This window comes from Taudactylus pleione, unplaced genomic scaffold (assembly GCF_031769625.1).
Source record: "Taudactylus pleione unplaced genomic scaffold, aTauple2 ptg000040l, whole genome shotgun sequence".
Taxonomy (NCBI): Eukaryota; Metazoa; Chordata; class Amphibia; order Anura; family Myobatrachidae; genus Taudactylus; species Taudactylus pleione.
In genome coordinates, this window is record NW_028284442.1 from 10,288,511 (window position 1) to 10,300,529 (window position 12,019).

A 12,019-nucleotide genomic window follows, 5' to 3' on the forward strand; every position below is an offset into this window, starting at 1 on the left:
CATTGTATCATAGCAATGAAACTTTGTAGCTTTCCCTGACTACATTGTGGACTGAGGACCTGTAAAGATGCCTATCCATTAGACGACTTTTTAAATGATCCAACCAAAATCAGGAGCTTTGGACACATCGTTTAGAAAGTTGTCTAATGAATAGCCAGCAAGGACCAGCATTGCGCGTGCACGCTGGGTCCTTGCCGACCCCGACTACCTGCCGAACATGCTGGTCAACCTCAGGTTCCACATGTTCGCAGATAGGGCGGTCGGTCTCCTGCACTGAATGACCTTCAGTGAGCACCGTTCAGTGCGGGCACCACACCCAGCAACCTGATGGACTGAACGCTAGACGTTCAGTTTTTCAGGTCGCGTAATGGGTAGGCCCCTTTACACACACATTGCTGTTATATTTTATATAAGAGATTCTTGAAGCATGAAACACTTAGCAATGTTAACCATCATTATACTTCTTAACACATCTTCTATGAGCTTTTTCTTGTTTTTAATATTTATCTAAATTAATCAAATATGAGACCCAATTATGGAAATTTTTAAATAGTACGATCAGTATATTGGCACTAATTACTTAACAATATCAAATGGAAGAAATTGAATAACAAAATGTATATAATTTTAATGAATACAAATAAAATTTTAATTTTCTATTTATTTTTAACCGATTTGCACCACACCAAAATAACTCACTGTCTCCTTTATCTAATGTGTTTACTGATATATATGACTGCAAAAGAATAACAAAACTTATCTGCAAAAAATAGAAAACAACTTTGACCTCCGTAACAAATTTATTATAAATGTTGATTTTATTTAGGTTGTATTATTAAAAAAAAAAAACAGACTTTAATTTATTTCATTTATGTCCAGTAATAGGTTGAATGTTTAAAAAAAAAAAAGTGATTACACATTGGCATTCAGCCAAGTGCAGTACCCGCTGATATTTTGCGCTGTGATGATCATATGGTAAATGCCACTAGAATATCTATTAAAATAATGATCCCTAATCCCTGCATTGATCTATAGTGACACTTTATTGTAAATACTGATACACTATCAAAGCCCTATTCTTCTTATTAAGGGCTCCAGTCTATAACAATCCTTGTTACCAGTTGCATATTTAGTTTATTATTGCAGTGATACTAACAAATATGCCGCCATATTTAACATATAGCGAGGTCATACGGTGTCCCCCTCTGCAGTGATGTCCTCCTCTGTTCTGCTGGCAACCTGCCACTGCTGGCAATGGGCTGCTGAGCAATGTGAACGTGCAACTTTCACCAAGTGGTTACTCAGCAAAGCCAGCAATGGGGACCATACCACTAACGGCATCTATGGTGTTAGCAGTATTGCCACAAACAGCAGTAAGCTGAGTTTACTTTTTGCTTAATACAGAATGGATGCCATAACCACTTTAGCGAGTACTAAAAGGATTGTGCTTTAATGGAACCCTAAGGGGTATATTTACTAAAGTGAGTGGTTTTAGAAGTGGAGGTGTTGCCCATAGCCAAGGGCGTTTTAAGAGAGGAGGTGACCCGTGTGCAGCCTCCATTAGGGCCCCCTCCTCTCTGTCAGCGGCTGAGCAGCACTGAGCGCTGTAGATTCTGGCTTGATGCCAGAATCTACTGCGCATGTGCGGGTCTCCAGGAAAATGGCACCTGCGCTTACTTTCCCGGGGACATCTTTTCTGCGCATGCGCAGATCACTGGGACCATGGCCGCGTCCATTTTCCCATTGAGTGTTTGCTGCTCTGTAGTGCCGGTCCGGTGCTGCGGAGCAGCACATTGGGATCGTTGGAGAGGTAAGCATAATTACCTATGGGTGCAGGGTGTGCGGTGTGGGCCCCCCTGGACCTAGGGGCCCATGGGTTCCGCACACCTTGCACCCATTATAGGGATGCCTATGCCCATACCAATCAGATTCTATGAAACATTTAACTAGCACATTCTAGAAGATTATAGCTAGAATCTGATTGGTTGCTATGGGCAACATCTCCAATTCTAAAAACTCTCACTTTAGTAAATTTACCACATAGGGCTCTATTTATTAACATTATTTTTACTAAAATAAAGTGAAAAAGGGTGTTTTCACACCCTTTTCTTATTATTTTAGTTTCACCTACAGTTACTATAGGGCAATTAGAGTAGAATTTGTAAAATTCTACTCCGACCCCTAAGTATCACTTATTTTTAGTAAGCAGATCGCATTTCCCATAATTGTAATGGGAAATGTGATCCGACCAGAGTTACTAAAAATAAATTGTAAAAAAATACCGGGGAAAGCCCTGTGATAATAACGTCACCTGGAGGTGGCATTATCCAGGGTCTTCCCGGTTACCGGACACCTGCTCTGCTTTAAATGGCAGAGCAAAGCCAGGATCCGGCCCCAGTGATCAGCTGTGTGGTCTAGACAGACCACACGCTGATACACTGCAAAAAAAATTAAAAAAAAAAATTAACTTACCTGACTCCATGGACCGGTGGTCGGGGCTCCGGTGATGACTCCCCTCTGGTCAGCTGGTCTCCCATGCTGCATGCACTGTGGCCCGGTCATCAGGTGATCGGGTCCCAGTGCAGTATGGGGTATCACCTGACCGGAAGACATGGAAGACATCACCGGAACCCGGGTCATGCAGGTAAGTGTAATTAAGGGAGAGGGGGGTTGCGGGGGGTGAGACTTAATGATGGGGGTGGGGCTTAGCGCCAGGGGGGGTAGCAGCGATGGTCGGTCGGCGCATGCACGGGGCACTAGTCACGGTATTTTTTGCAAAAATACCATGACTAGTGTGCGGAGGGGATTCGCAGAGACAGATCTTTCTCGCAAGCTCTGTCCCTGCAAGGGATTTGTAGTAAATCCCTGTGATATTGCCTGAATTCGCAATGCGAATTCAATCGGTAATATCACACTACAATCTGCATTACCAATGCGTATTGTAGTAAATAGAGCCCTAAGTGTTAAGTGAAAAAGTGACAGTTTGATACCTATTTTACCAGCCATGCAGCCGGCTCGGTGTTACATACATACAGTATATGCACATATAGGTAAGTGTTCTGAAAGGTGCCACCAGAGTAATACCAAAAACAATAAATGAATAAACAAGATAGAAAGGGAGAATAAGGGGTGTATTTACTAAGCAGTGTTAGGAGACAGAGTGAATGTGATAAGTCTGTGATAAGGTGCCAGCCAATCAGCTCCCACCTGCCATCTCACAGGCTGTGTTTGAAAAATGACAATTGGGAGCTGATTGGCTGGCACCTTATCACTTTCTTATCACTTTTCACTCTGTCTCCTAACACTGCTTAGTAAATAGATCCCTAAGGGACTTCCCAAAAAGTCCCAAAGGGTTATAGAGATACTGTAGGTATTTGTGAGTTTCTCCTGGTCAATTTAAGCCCACAAAATGCTTACTATGGCTTGCACAGTGTTGATCTAATTAATTACTCCTACTACATAAAAAAGTATGTCATATCCAGTGCCGGAGAAACACACAAATACCTAGACAGACATACATACACCCCAGTGTGTAAACACCCAAACAGTTTTAAAGATAAATTAAAAGAGACATGTTTATCGAGGATTTGATAAATGCATCTACTATAGTCTAGACTCCTATTCATATGCCTGTACGTGTGATCTGAGCCACTAGTATAGGGCACAACATGCAAGGTTTATACTAAGCATATGTGTACAGTGTGTACAGCATGATTATGCTAGCTCCACTTCCTTCATCTGCATCCACATATATATTTTTAAGTGTTTCAAAAGACTAGACCCTAAATAAAGGTACTCTATGGAGGCTTATTTATTATCTATACTCATAGGTACAAATCTGCACTAAAACCAATCAGTACCTAGCTAATCTGTCTAGAGCAAGTTAGTAATAGTTGCTTTCTATAGTTGTAGTGCAGATTTACACCCTTTTGAAATGTACAGTATAACCCCACATTTCAATTTGTAACTCTAAATACAGTCAATACTCTTTTTGTACTGTCCATAATTTATTTCAAGCATGTTTACTACCTACAACTTACAAAGACTTAACAATACACAGACAAGATGATGACTATACTAATGATGACTGTACTAATGACTCATGCTAGCAATAAACGATGCATGGTGTAATTTGAGCGACTCATGCAAAGCCTATCTTCTGTATACTAGGAACATGCAGGGTTATTTTTATTTACAAAGATAAAGCAGTATACAGTATATTTACAACTATAGGGCATGATCGGTAGAAATTATGAGAAAAGAATAGGATTTAGGAAAGACTAGTACTCCTAGCAGGCATACAATTCTAATTAGCAAGCAAATGTTCATCTGCTGGAGCACTGGAGAGTTCATGTTTTAAAGATGACAAGAATACAATGACCTGGGGCATGACAGCGAGCAGAGAGGGGCCTGCCCACCCTGTCATTTAGGAGAACACACAGAGAGCAGAGGGAGGAGGAGGGCCGGTTACTAAAACATACGAGCCACCCAGCTCCAATGCCTCAAGTGCACCAGCAGCCGGCCGCTGGGGCTTACTCTAACAGTTACGCAGGCAGGGGGGGCTTCTGAGTACCTAGAAACCCCCACTGTGCACCTACTGACAGCTTGAACCTACCTCCGCATGCAGGGGCAAACGTAAGATAATTAAAGGGGGGTTTCCGAATCTCCAATCTCAGAATAAAAACTAAGAATTATATATTTTAATAAACATTGCAAATACACACACATATATATATATATATATATATATATATATGTATGTGTGTGTGTGTGTATATATATATATATGTGTGTATATATATATATATATATATATATATATATAAATATATATATGTATATATACAGTATATACGTGTGTGTGTAAAAATACAATTATATGTATATAGCATGGCACTCGTAAAAAAAAAAGAGAACAACATCATACCGGTAATGTAAAAAGTTCCTTTATTTGTAATAATGCCAGGGCTACTGATGTATTGAAAGACCCTTGTAGAAGTATTCATAAGCAATTACTCTAGAAAACATCAAGGTTTTCAAAGAGTTAACTCACCATTGTGACTGTCCGGGTTGTGGAAAGAGCTCCATGCAGCAGCCAGCATGTATATAGGGGGAGCATTCAGAAACCTGAGTGCAGAGAATAAGGTTCCCTTCCCTGCCTCAGCGGTATCTACAGTAACAAAGTTTTGACAGCCCGTGCGGAGGAAGGTTCGGGCTGTCGGTATGTGCACAGGGGGGGATTCTAGGTACTCAGAACCCCCCCTGCGTGCGCTACTGCTGTCAAAAAACCTAGCTCTGTTAAGATGGCCACACATCTAGATTATCTGTCCAACCAGCCAACTAGTTGATTGGTTGGAATGAAAATCTGGTAACGTATGGGAGTAAGTGATGATCAGCAATTTGCTCCTAAATGCCAGAAAGCAGATGAAAATGGTCGTTCAGACAAGTTTGTTAAATGTTTGATCTAAACAATTTATTCAAACAACAGTATTTGTCCGTTTTCTGGCGTTTGAGAGCAAATTGCTGATTGTCATTTGCTTTCATATCTTACCAGATTTTCATTCCAACCAATCAACTAGTTGGCTGGTTGGACAGATCTTTAGATGTGTGGCCAGCTTTACTGTAGCTGTCGCTGAGGCAGGGAAGGGAACCTTCTCTCTGCACTCAGGTTTCTGAAACCTCCCCCTCTACACATGCTGGCTGCTGCATGGAGCTCTCTGCACAACCCGGACAGTCACAATGGTTAGTTAACTCTTTGAAAACCTTGATGTTTTCAAGAGTAATTGCCAATGAATACTTCTACAAGGGTCTTTCAATACATCAGTAGCCCTGGCATTATTACAAATAAAGGAACTTTTTATTTTATATATTCATTTATGGTGTTTTTTTGTTACCAGTGCTAGCTATATACATATAATGGTATTTTTACACACACCTACACACACACATATATATATACTGTATATATACTGTATACACATATATTTATATATATATATATATATATATATATATGTACAGTATGTGTATATATATTATATCCAACTGGCAGCACTCGAACAAATGAGACGTACACAGGTATGTATACCAACATTTCAATGCTCTATTTCGGCATTTTCGTCAGGGTGCAAGCACTTGCACCCTGACGAAAATGCCGAAATAGAGCATTGAAATATTTGTATACATACCTGTGTACGTCTCATTTGTCTGAGTGCCGCCGGTTGGATATCCTATTGTGGCTACACGACTCCAGTGCAGACCTTGGAGGGCACCGCATTGCATCTGTTATATTTGGCGTTTATGAGGAGTGCCGCTTCGAATATATTTCATATATATATATATATATATATATATATATATATATATATACACACACACAGGCGTGCATCTATATATATATATATATATATATATACACAGTATATATACACATAATGTGCATATATACATATATTTTATATATATATATATGTATATGTATATATATATATATATATATATATAATGTAATGTTTATTAAAATATGTACCGTATTTGTTTTGTTTTTTTCTGAGATTGGAGATTCGGAAACCCCCCTTTAATTTACATGGAGGAAGGGGGGCAATGGAGGTTGAACTGGAAGGCAGTGCACTACCCTTGGTCAACGTGCCAGGCATGCTTACTACAAGCTTTCCAGACATTCCTAGGAGGCTGCACACAATAACATGTACTAACGCATGCTTTATCTCCCAGGGATGTTGCATCAGTCAGCAGCACCTTCATCCCTTCATCCGCCCTGTCAGCTTATATGATTAGGACCTGCATAGTCCTAATGAGATTTAATGCTACCTGAAAGGGGAATGGCATCAGCATATTAACCACATTTCTACATTTCGACCTTCACAGCGCCTTTGGTTGATAGCTATAGAAATTATTAATTTTCATTGCGCAGAGGGAAGCAGACACTGCATCTAGCCCATGCAATCCATCTAATGTCTTGTATGACTACTGTATTTGCATCAATACATAAGCCGGCATCACACACATATCATTCTAGCGATCATGCATGTGTTTCCCTCTACCGGGTTATGTACAATCTTTATTGCTGTATTTATATTGAAGCAAAGCAATGCAGCGGTGTCTTCTAGCCGTCCTGCTGTATTATCACATGCTACACAATATCTGTGATCAGTGCCAATAAGCAGGTGCTGGCACACACTGTGTAGCATTAGCTGTTAGGCAGCATGAGACCAGCAGCTACACACATGTGCCCTCCACCCTCTGCTATCATCTTTAGCCAACAAGACATACAATACCCAGAGCATCAAACAGGCCTGCAGCTCTCTGTAATGCTCACCATCACCAAGCACCATCCGCTCCATCACCTTTAGCCCCTAGTCACACTCATTAGTAGGATGCTAATAGAATAATCAGATACAGTGGTCAGTTCTTACCTGCTAAGAGAAGGACGATGGGGATGGCCGGTGATGTGGTCAGGGAGCACGCCTGCTGTGTGTACACTGTGTGATGATGACGGATCTGCACATGTTCCCTGGAAGCTGGGTTAAGAGGAGGAATGAGTGGGAGGGAGGAGACTGAACGCTGAGTGTCTGCTACAAATTCTCCACCTCAGTACAAGCTGTAGCAAGCTGTGTGCATCATCCTGGTCCCAGGGAGTGGTCCATACAGTGCATGAGACATCATCTCAGCTCACCCAACGTTATCCCTACAAGACAAAAATATAAAAATTGGGTGAAAATACTGATACTTTATTTTTTCCTATTTAGTTAAATTTTTTATTTTATTTCCCCCCTCCTACACTACAGTAAGCTTCAATCAAAGGAGAAATTCAACCAAAATGGAAATGTAGTTTTGAATGGCATTCATTAATACAGTTATAAGATAAATGACATACATTTTTGTCTGTGCACTAATCCCTAGCCAAGGCTAAGGGTCAGAGCACAAGGGTGTTTCCCATGCATTTTTCATCCCTTTGTTGTTTTTAAAATATTAATCAGGGCAGCGGATAGAGTTATCCTATGGTGATGTAATAAGCACATGGACTGTGTTACTGCTTTTATTTTCTTCCATCCATTCTCTACTTTTCAATATACAACTTCAGCAGTTGTTGTCCCTCTTGTTACACTGAGCCTATGGGGGCGGATATAAAAATGCAATATAATAAATGTATAAATAAAGCTAAATAAATATATGCCATTTTCTTTATAAAAATACATGTATCCTTAACTGGTAACACTCATACAAATCATTTGTGTGTTTGGCAGGCTTTCTGATATCCAAGCAATCCAAAACAACAGATAGTCTGATTCTTCCGAAAGTATTAAACTAAACTTTAGTTTGTACTCAATCATACATTGGGCCTCATTCTGATTCAGATGGATCTCTCCTCATGGATGCAAATAGAGATTTTAGCATACAGCGCATGCACAGAAGCAAGATTATGGGCTGTATTCAATTAGAAGCGAAAAGTCAGTTGCGGCGATACTATTTCGCTGATGACGTAATTTTCGCCGATTCCACTTTTCCACGTATTCAATTTGGCAGACTTTTCGCCGTAGCCAAAAGTCAATGCTACAGACCTGGTGAAAAAGTATCCGCATTGATAGATGGCGAGAAAAAGTGCACAATTGGGGTTTTGGGGTGCAGACTTCCAAAAACCACCCTGCACCCCTTGGACAGTTCCCTAAAGGTAATCTGTGTAAAAAAATAAAAAAGTACCTTAGGACACCCCAAAAAAAGTACTTTCGTTTTGGGGGTGAAAAAAAACAAAGTTGGGGGACAAACTTCTAAACTAGTGAAACAGACTCAGGGGGGGTCCCCAAGTATGCCCCAGGTGTTTTTTTTGATTGCAGGTAGTTGCTGCAGGTGGATTTTTCTTGTTTTTTAAAACTCCATATTAGCAACTATAAAACATGCTTGTACCCATTTTCATGTACCCCAATTTTGATGGGACACCTTATTTTTCCCAAAAACAGTTGGTAAATGCTATTCTTCACAACTTTACCAAAGACGCTATATAGCACCTATTGAGACCGCTTAAAGACCCCACATACCTTTAGCAGGGCTATTCGGGGGTACAAATAGTTATTCCCCATGTCAGTGCATCTTTTGGGGGGTCTCAGGCTGATTTCTCCAAAACTGACAGAACTTTTTGGTGATTTCAGTTTCGCCAGGTCTCGTTTTCGCCGATTTGGAATTGAATACAGGGATAAGCGGGGACTAGCGCGATACTTTTTCACACCCAAAACCAGCGATGACTGTGAAAAGTCCGGCAATGGACTTTTCGCTTCTAATTGAATACGCCCCTATGTCTACTGATCTGTATGTACTGTATGACCAATTCTCAATAGAAAAGATCTATGCTGGATCTCACTTTGCATGAAAAGAGCTGAAACTGGGCAGGAAGTGGGCAACAACATGCAAGAGATCTGTCTCAAGGGAGTGTCATGGGCGAGTAGTTAATGCCCCTTGCAATTCTGAGTTGTGTCTACAAAGAGTGGAAGCCTGTTATTTATAGAGCTCTTGCAACTAACATGGGGCTGGTGCAAGTGCAGATTACTTTTTGGTATTGTTTGGCAGCTCATCTACCATCTTGAGGATGCATTAGCTGTACGGAATTTCACATTAGCATAAGGTAGTAAATCTGATGCCTGCGGCTTCATGGAAAACAGTCCAACACAGAATCACGCCCATTGTATTGCAGCTCTGTTAGAATAAAAAATGTACTGTGTTTGAAGCAATCACTTTTTTATGTATAAACAATCTTATTAAAGAATGTTAATAATGTAATTGTAATGTGTGGGCTTCAATTATGCAGTCAGGTGCATAAATATTGGGACATTGACAGAATTTTGATATTGTGGCCTCTATTCACCACCACAATGGCTTCGAAATGAAACAAACAAGATGTGCTTTAACTGCAGACTTTCAGATTTAATTTGAGGGTAATTACATCCAAATCAGGTGAACGGTGTAGGAATTACAACGGTTTCTATATGTGCCTCCCACTTTTTAAGGGGCCAAAAGTAATGGGACAAACTAAACAATCCTAAATCTAACTTTCACTTTTTAATACTTTGTTGCAAATCCTTTGCAGGCAATTACAGCCTGAAGTCTGGAACGCATAGACATCACCAGACGCTGGGTTTCATCCCTGGTGATGCTCTGCCAGGCCTCTACTGCAAATGTCTTCAGTTCCTGCTTGTTCTTGGGGCATTTTCCCTTCAGTTTTGTCTTCAAGTGAAATGCATGCCTAATCGGATTCAGGTCAGGGGATTGACTTGGCCATTGCATAACATTCCACTTTTTAGCCTTAAAAAACTCTTTGGTTGCTCTTGCAGTATGCTTCGGGTCATTGTCCATCTGCACTGTGAAGCGCCATCCAATGAGTTCTGAAGCATTTGACTGAATATGAGCATATGATATTGCCTGAAACACTTCAGAATTCATTCTGCTGCTTTTGTCAGCAGTCACATTATCAATAAATACAAGGGCACAAGTTCCATTGGCAGCCATACATGCCCACGCCATGACACTACCACCACCATGCTTCACTGATGAGGTGGTATGTTTTGGATCATGAGCAGTTCCTTTCCTTCTCCATACTCTTCTCTTCCCATCACTCTGGTACAAGTTGATCTTTGTCTCATCTGTCCATAGGATGTTGTTCCAGAACTGTAATTGCTTTTTTAGATGTTGTTTGGCAAACTCTAATCTTGTTTTCCTGTTTTTGTGGCTCACCAATGGTTTACATCTTGTGGTAAACCCTCTATATTCACTCTTGTGAAGTCTTCTCTTGACTGTTGACTTTGACACATATACACCTACCTCCTGGAGAGTGTTCTTGATTTGGCCAACTGTTGTGAAGGGGTTTTTCTTCACCAGGGAAATAATTCTTCTGTCATCCACCACAGTTGTTTTCCGTGGTCTTCCGGGTCTTTTGGTGTTGCTGAGCTCTCTGGTACGTTCTTTCTTTTTAAGAATGTTCCAAACAGTTGATTTGGCCACACCTAATGTTTTTGCTATCTCTCTGATGGGTTTGTTTTGATTTTTCAGCCTAATGATGGCTTGCTTCACTGATAGTGACAGCTCTTTGGATCTCATATTGAGAGTCGACAGCAACTGATTCCACATACAAATGTCACACCTAGGGAGTAGCCCACACCTGTCCATGAAATAGCTTTTGAGTCGATAGTCCCATTACTTTTGGCCCCTTAAAAAGTGGGAGGCACATATAGAAACCATTGTAATTCCTACACCGTTCACCTGATTTGGATGTAATTACCCTCAAATTAAATCTGAAAGTCTGCAGTAAAAGCACATCTTGTTTGTTTCATTTCAAAGCCATTGTAGTGGTGAATAGAGGCCACAATATCAAAATTCTGTCAATGTCCCAATATTTATGCATCTGACTGTATATTCATGTCTATTAATAGTATACTTAAAAATGGAAATCAGCACTTTTAGTAAATTGTATCAATATTAAAAAATGTAAGGAACGGATGTGTCCTGAAATACTGTAATAATATCACATTGTAGTACATTAAAAATGTGATTTTATTACAGTATTTCATGACACATCCGTTTCTTACATTTTTTAATATTGATATAATTTTCTAGAAGCGCTGATTTCCATTTTTTGTATACTTGACACTTGTCTTTAGGGACTGACAACCCCTTATCAGCTTTTTTTTTTGTATCTTTCATGTAAATAAATATCTATACAATTATTAATTTGGATGTGAAAACATTGATGTATATTTTTCCATTCCATTCAAATATGAACATTCTCTTGCAATGCTTGTAACCAACTGGCAGGGGCATAACTAAAACAATGTGTGTCTCAGAGCCACACGTTAAAGGGGCCCTCAATGCTTCTAAAGAGACTATCCTCTCCGCAGAGGTTGTTTTTGCTGTTTTTATGCCCCATAGTAGTGCTCTATTTCATTTTATGACCATAATAGAGTTCTAGTTAATTTTATACCCCTTATTAATTCCCTAGTTGCTTTTATGCCCAAAA

At 40.0% G+C, this 12,019-nt stretch overlaps 1 protein-coding gene across 1 annotated transcript in view; it reads right to left on the reverse strand.

The window, feature by feature from the left end:
- Positions 1–7,523, reverse strand: part of SLC6A15 (solute carrier family 6 member 15) — a 91,566-nt gene extending 84,043 nt beyond the window's left edge. The window contains exon 1 of the mRNA XM_088454391.1: positions 7,434–7,523. The gene's annotated coding sequence lies outside the window, so the exon portion shown is untranslated. The remainder of the gene's footprint in view (positions 1–7,433) is intronic.
- Positions 7,524–12,019: the final 4,496 nt, after the last annotated feature.